At 50.0% G+C, this 7,705-nt stretch overlaps 1 long non-coding RNA gene across 1 annotated transcript; it reads right to left on the bottom strand.

The window, feature by feature from the left end:
* Window positions 1-1,569: 1,569 nt before the first annotated feature.
* On the bottom strand, window positions 1,570-2,635 carry LOC119820257. The gene is made up of 2 exons (XR_005286453.1): window positions 2,375-2,635; window positions 1,570-1,815 (listed from the first exon to the last, which is right to left on the bottom strand). It is a non-coding gene; the product is annotated as an uncharacterized LOC119820257 (long non-coding RNA).
* Between the last annotated feature and the right edge of the window lie 5,070 nt (window positions 2,636-7,705).

Below are 7,705 nucleotides of genomic sequence, written 5' to 3'. Positions count from 1 at the left end.
TGGAGAAACAGCGCAGGCCTTCTCTGTTTCTCAGCGACAACAATAAAAAAACACTCAAGGTGTAAGAGTCCTTTATAAGAACAGGTGACGTTGGGCACTTGCCAGAGAGATTGTGTCTGTAAGTAGTGCAGCTCCTGCCGACAGCAGAGCCAAGAAGAAAGAGTACCTGTGGCCGTGAAGTCTGCAGAGCAGAGCCTACCACAACCCATGTGGTCTGTGTGGAGTAGGAGACCGCGAACAAGGCCATGGAGACAAGGGAGAGAAAACATGTGTGCATGTGCGTGTGTGTATGTGTGAGAGAGTGAGTGAGTGTGTGCATATGTGCGTGTGTACATGTGTGAGAGTGTGCATGTGTGCCTGTGCATGCATGTGTGTGTGTGAGTATGTACTCATGTGTGCGTGTGGTTTCCTAAGTGACCCACGACCACAGAACTGGGCGTATGGAACACACCTTGCTCCTCAGAAGCCTCCTCCTAGCTGTGCACCGTCAGTCATTGCCCTGAGTTTGCCTGGGAGGTACAGGATGGTACAGAGACGTGCTGGGAATGTATATATATATATATATATATATATATATATATATATATATATGTTTATGTTTGCGCATCCTATATTATATACATACTTGCTCCCACTATTAGCAGGTTGTAATGTAGCAAACGCCTGCCTGCCCTAGGGGGGTGACACTCCAAGCTGCGGAATGGTGAGGTAAATCCTTTATGGTTGTTCCAAATCCACCCAACAGTTCTAGGAGCCCCGAGGACACTTCCAGAATCCATCGCCCCAGTGTCCTGTACTCCACAAGTTTACATGACTCGAGAAAATCCTGAGGCAGCCCGACCAGATCACATCAGGAGCAGAGGCAGGTTGGGAAAAGGCCCTGGGTGAGCTGTGGCTACGGTGCACCCAGAGCAGTTTACAGACAAGGAAAGTTCGGCTGACATCCCCGACTGACATCCCCGAGAGTTCACCTACACAGGGTGCTCATGAAGAGCCCTGTGTATTTGTCCATCATTCGCTCGGCCCCTTTCTCACAGGACTCAAAGTAAACGCAAGCAGGCGTGCAAGTCTTTCTGCTCTGAGAGCAGACTGTTAAATGTTTGCCCAGGCAGGATCCACGCCCTCCCTCCCCTCCCCCACACTGTCTTCCTGATCTAAAAATAAATTTCCTGGTACCAGGGCAGGGAGTAACCCGAGCCCAGTTTCGAGGATGGGTGAAGGAGCCATTGTCTGGTCTTGGACATCTTCCAGGACGAAACAGACCTGTCCCGTCCTCCCTGATGGTCCTCAGCTGGACAGATCACAGGCTGTGTAGTAAGGAGGGAATGTTAGATGACCCAGGGCTGCTGGGCAGGAAAAGGTCCTCGCAAGGACAGAGTGTTTCTTTAATCAGCGGCCACTGTGTGAGCCGCCAGGCTATCTTTTGAAGTGGACACCACAGGAAGCCGCTCCTCAGGGGCTGGCCTGCCCAGGGCTTCAAGCATCAGTGGAAGCCCCCAGGGCCAGTTTGTGAGCTGCCTGAGAGCCAGTTTGATTTCTGGGTTTCCAACAAAAATTGTATTACCCAGATTATTTTTCAACATATTTATCCTCCAAATTCCAAACTGTGTTTGTTTATAGAAGGAAGTCATTTCAGGGTGTGGAGGCCGGGGGTGTGAAGTCAGAAGACCGTGTTTCTACGCCAAAGGTGTATTGTCCAGATCACAGAGCCCAAATAAGAAGTTCTGGGGGGAATTCCAGAAGAGCTTTGGAACACAGTGAATCCTAACGCCGGGAATGAGCCGACACCTCCCGTGACATCCTTTGGCGGCAACCCTGTATGGGATCCAGGTTTTTTTTAAATTTGTAAAATCATACAAATATATATATAATCATAATTATATATGACAATATATTAAACACTTTAATAGAATGATTTGATACAGTTTAACAGAAAAGGAAAATTTTCAGGTCACGAGGCCCCTCCCCCCAGGACAAATTCTTTCAACCGTCAGTCTTTCTAAGTAGGTCAACGCGACCAGTGTACTTGGTTAGTTGTGTCTAAGTCCTACTGCACTAAGGGCAGATGGGCGTGCAAAGAAAGTCCAGCATTCACAATGATACCTCACAGACAGCACACACAGCACACTCCACACACCCGAGTGCTGCCCCACACACCACACACACCCTGGCACCACCACACACACCCTGGTGCTACCACACAGGCTCCTCCATCGCAGAAGCATTCCACCCATTCCCTGCACAAGGCTGGGCTCTGGCAGCCATATTGCCTGGTCCAGGCACCATCTCTTTGGGCTTCTTCTCGGAGGAGCCACAGCTCTAAGATGTGTCAGTGTGACCTTGTCTCAGCAGCTCAGGCAAGTGACACCCTCACCTCCTCAAGCTCAAATCAGCGTGTGCTGAAAGCATTATCTTAGCAGGGAGAGGGGAACCGTGGTCTCATAGGCGGCCAGCTGTTTCCCTCTGCACAGCTCCCGCCTTCTCAGCGGCTTCTGTCCTCTCTCTGCAGCCTGGAAGGAGGCACTGCTCGTTCTGGCTGTCACCCAGGCCATTACTGTCCTGGGGGTCGTTGGTGGGTGTGATTGAGCTGAAAAGCCCTCTCTGCACATCTGCAGGGAGAGGGGAAATCCTTCCGTTCTCTGAAATTCACAATAACAAACAGAGAAGAAAGGCATGCTGGGAGGCTGGTTCACTGCTGGCGCTAAGTCAGTTACCCTCTGCCCAGCACCATTCAGGCATGGCAGGGCCCTGTTTCTGCAGCACAGGGGAGTGCGGGCACAGGAAACCTTCATGGAATCGGAATGGGATTCCGGAGAACTCACTTGTAGGGACTGCACTAAGGGACAGCATGTGAGCTGGAAACTAAGCTGGAGACTTAAAAACACATGCACACAGACAGACACAGACAGACACACACAGGTCATCTTTGATACAAGAGTGCCCACTTTATTGTGTTCCAGGGAAGCTTATACAGGGATCTTTAACTGATAGCTACGCCCCAGCTCTCGGGATCTTTCATCTGCAGGCCTCACCAGAACCCACTCCCCTGCCATCAGGGTCTCATGCTCAGAGCAGCTGCAGGCACAGGTAAACAAGCTGTTTTGCTCAGTTCGCTCCAGCAGGCAAAGAGTCTGAGTCAGGCAGAGAAAGTCGAGGGGCCAAGGTCTGCAGCCACCAACACTCATTCAGTGTGCCCAGAGAATATCTAGTTTGATGGTAAGGTCTGTTGGGTCAGACACCTGAGGAGCAGGGCTAACCACCCTCTGGAGTCCTGGGGGTCCGAAGGGAAGTGGTGTGTGGCAGCTCCAGTGTCCCTGTGTTTCACCATGGACCCCTCTGTTTAGAGAGGCATGGAAGTGACACCTAGGTGGTCCAGCCCTGACAGGAAAGCCAGCTCAGCCAGGAGTCTCACTCTCTGCTTCCATTTTTCTCTCTGTTTCAACTCACTCCAATTGCTCAGCATGAGAAAATATCCCGTCTTGGGGGTATTGTTCTCGGAACCTCACCCGTTGAGCAACAACAATGGTGTAGTGTTCTTTTTCTGCTGAACACTGTTATCAGTTTTGTTTTGTTTTGTTTTGTTTTGTTTTAGGGAGCAGTAAAAGCAACCCAGCACAAGTCAAAAGCAATGCCGCACCTCGCATTTCCCAGTACTGTGAAAAAAAATGTATGTTTGTCCCTGCTTCCCACCTAAGCTCCTTAGAGCTCTGGAATCTCCCAAGTGGGGTTGGATTTTTTGCACACAGACGGGATGGCTGGGGTTACTCAGCAGCTTTAGGATGGGGCAGTTAGAGGTAGGACAGCCGAGGTGAGGACACAGATTGTGGCATGTTTGCTATTGAGAAACCTCTACAGCATCCCACAAGAACAAGGTCAGTGAAGTTAGGGCAGCTAGCTGAACTGGAGGGCAGTGGGAGGGGAAAAGGTGTGGAAGCCCCACCTCTTCCTCTTGCATGGCCTCTTAAACCCTCTTTAATCATTTGGCAGTCCTCTGAGTTGCTCCAGAAAATAAACAGAACCCAGAGAAGAGGTGGTACGGCTCTGGATTACAGCTAGCTGGTCAGAATGGGTCACAGCTTGAAGCTGGGGTTGCCATCTGTACAGGCAGCTGTCTTGGGGCCTGCACGTTTGACGTGTGGCATCTGACACAGCCTCCAAGTAGACAGTGTTAAAACTAAATTAAGAGACAGCAGCTGAACTGGTGTCCACCAGAGAGTGAGACGCAGAGGCACAAGCTGCTCTCTCCTGTCTGCTCACTCCAGACCTTGCTCAGGAGGGCATTGCCCTTCACTGGAAACAGTCTGTGTAGGTGCCCTAGCATTGGGAACGCCCCTCGGAGGGAGGTGGTGAGGTTCTCAATCCTATGCTGGGTTTCTCAGGCACTGCAAATGCAGACAGCCATTTTCCTGATGGTTTGCTGTGTCTAGACTTGGATCACAGGAGACAGCTGAGAAAATAAAAGAAGATGGCCCGGACATGTTTTACAAATTTTGAGGTGGTGTTGGGATATCAAAATCTCACTCCACCTGCATGTCCCGACAAGTGGAGTTTTGTTCCACCTGAAAGACGGAGGAAATACCAAGGCATGACTCCGGGAGGGGTCCTGAAGACATGGGGGAGTGAAGAAATTTAGTCATAGAACAGTGCTGGGGGCTCCTCTGAATTGCCAGGGGTGGGAGGTGGGTTGGCCCAGGGGTGGGAAGCCGCTGCGTTACAGGTTCAGTCTCACTTTGGGGGACTGGAAAATCCATGGAAATGGGCGGTTGGTGGTAATGGCTGTCTACTGACCATGCTCCCTGCCACAGGGCTACATATTTCAATGCTATGTTACAGTATTTCCTCACAGTATCCCTCCACTTCATCCTGTCTGACTAGCATGGTTCTGCCTCACCACCATGCATCATGGCCATCAGAGATGACTGTCTGCAGAGCCTGCCCATGCTCCAGGTAGGTCTGTCTGCAAGCCACTGGCCTCAAGAGTCACGCCTCCTGTGTGAAGTGGTCCTTCCTTCCTTCCACTCTTTGTCCAGATGACCTCTGGGACTCTTCAAAGTGGCCTCTCATCCTGGATCCTGCATATGGGGACGGCTGTTGTAGAATATTATTTTAACTGGACAAAGATGTGTTACATTTGTGTATGTTGCAGAATATTACTTTAACTCTATAAAGGTGTGTTACATTTGTTTAATTATGAAGCGATGTGTTCCATTTGTTTATGCTGCAGAATATTACTTTAACTGTGTAAAGGTGTGTTACATTTGTTTATGCTGTATTTCTATAATTATGAAGAGATGTGTTACATTTGTTTTGTTTCGCCTGCCTTAGGCACCTGATTGGTTTAATAAAAACCTGAGCAGTCATTAGCGAGGCAGGAGAGGGATAGGTGGGGCTGGTGGGCAGAAAGAATAAATAGGAGAAATCTAGGCTCAAGAAAAATGAGAGAAGAGAACAAGGAGAAAGAGGTGTACTTCCAGGACCAGAAGCCAGGCAGCCACCAGCCAACCAGACAGGGAAGAAGCAGGAAAAGATATACAGAAAGAAAGGGTCAAAAAGGCCCGAGGCAAAACATAGCTAAAGAGAAACAGTTTAAGTTAAAAGAGCTAGCCAGAAATGAGCCTAAGCTAGGCTAAGACTTCATAACTAATAAGAAGTCTCCGTGTCATGAGTTGGGAGCTGGTTGGTCGCCTGGCACAGACCACCCTATCTCCATGGCAGTGTTCTTGTGGCACTTGGTGAAATATCCGATGGTAACAAAAGTGTGTTGCAAAGCATCCTGGATCCCGTTACTGTAACAGATTTGAGGAGACAGATTTGCCTTGATTTAAGCACTACCCAGCATGCACATCAATGGAAACCTCCCAGAGGACTCAGAATGTGTAGGGTAGGAAGGAGGAGACACACAAAGTAACGAAGTAACAGCATCTGTCTCTCTTCCTAGCACCTCTGCCCCACCCCATGGCCTCTTTGAGAAGATGGGCAGGTATCTGAATCTCCACAGAAGGGTTTGACTGACCCAGGCTGGGGGTGGGGGGTGGTGTTTACTGTAAGGCGGTTGAGAATGCTGATAATGTCCTTCATCCTCAAAGTGTTTTATCCATGGCTAGTCACCTCTGCCCTCATGGCATGAGATATGCCAGGCAACAGGAGATAACATTTTCCTTTCTCAGAGTTTCTGGGTCAAGCCAGCTTTGTTGCTTCGAAGTTGATAAGGGGATGTGGCAAGTCTCGGCCAACCTCTGACCAGGCTCCTTTGCCTCCCACGTTCCCAGACTTTTTGCTACTTTTTTGTTTTTTTAGAGACACAGCTGTTGCCACAATGTTGCACTTCTGCCTGTCTGCCACAGCTCCTGGGCCTTGGTGTCTTATCTCCCACTGAGAGGCCCGACTGGGGAAAGGACCTGGCCAATTTGATTTTCTCTCTGGTCAGCAGGGATTTCTAATGCTGACAGGATTGTGGCACTGTGAGGGGAGAACAGGTGACAGAGGTGAACCCTGACCTTCAGGAGTTCTGTGGACTGAGGCATAGATGCACCCGTAATGGCAACTGGAGAACACAGCTCAGGGTCATCAGACTCTGATGAAGGATACAAGGCCAGGGGGACCCACAGACCGCCGTCCTCACCAGGAGCTGACCCTAACAAAACAGAACCTAGATGAGCCCAGTTTTAGCAGAGCCCCGCCCACCCACTCCCAAGCTCCCACCAAATGGGTCAGATGGCCACAGGCCTGCCTAAGCAAAGCACACTACTATCTTGGGTACGTCTTCCGAAAGGGACTTGTTTTCAAGGAAGTATCGTTGAAGCGATATGAGATGACAAGAAGCCAGCCTGGAAGGGTGAGGGCTGGACATGTACCAAGACAGGCTCATACCTGAGCAGGAAAAGTAAGGGACCCCACCTAGCAGGCATCCAGGAGCAGCTGGTCATCTCCCTTGCAGATGACTCTGATCCAGACTCCTCTGCTTCTGGGTGAAGCAGGAACTGGAGAGGAGTTCCTTCTCCATGAAGCCAGCGCCCTGGGCTTTGGCTCCTGATATATAGCAAGGGTTGGATGAGGAGTACAGGGTTGAGGGAATGCTCATTCTCCAAGCCTACCTCCTCCTGCGACTCCATAGCCAAAGAACCAGTTCTGCAATGGCCAAGAAGAAAGCCGGGGCATCTGTAGACTCCCAGGCCAGTCTGGTCTTGGGCTTCCCTGGCTGGGCTGCCTGCAGAGATCATCTGAGCTGTGTATGTCCTCCTGACTGAGGTGTGCAGAGCCAGGAAGCTGACCTGCAAGCATTGTTCATGCACAAAGTGCATCCTGCTGTTCTCAGCCTTGCTCTCCATAACTGGGCAGTAGATAAGGCCTTCCACTCAGACTTTGGGGAGCATAGTATAAACCCTGGGCCAAAAACTGAGGAGGCTGGCCTTGAACCTATGTCTTTGGGAGGATACATGGCCACTTGGCTCAGTAACCTGTGTGCTTGCTAGACCTGGATTTTTGTTTATTTCTTTTTTGAAAACAATTTATTTCATGTGCATTGGTATAAAGGTATCAGATCACCTGGAACTGAGTTATAGATAGTTGTGAACAACCATGTGGATGCTGGGAATTGAACCTGGAAGAGCAGTCGTTGCTCTTGACCACTGAGCCATCTCTCCAGCCCCTATACCTCAATTTTTCATACCTGAGGGTCTTTCCCATGAGGACAATATAAGTCTAG

This window comes from Arvicola amphibius, chromosome 8 (genome assembly GCF_903992535.2).
Source record: "Arvicola amphibius chromosome 8, mArvAmp1.2, whole genome shotgun sequence".
Taxonomy (NCBI): Eukaryota; Metazoa; Chordata; class Mammalia; order Rodentia; family Cricetidae; genus Arvicola; species Arvicola amphibius.
This window is presented reverse-complemented; position numbering and strand designations above follow the sequence as displayed.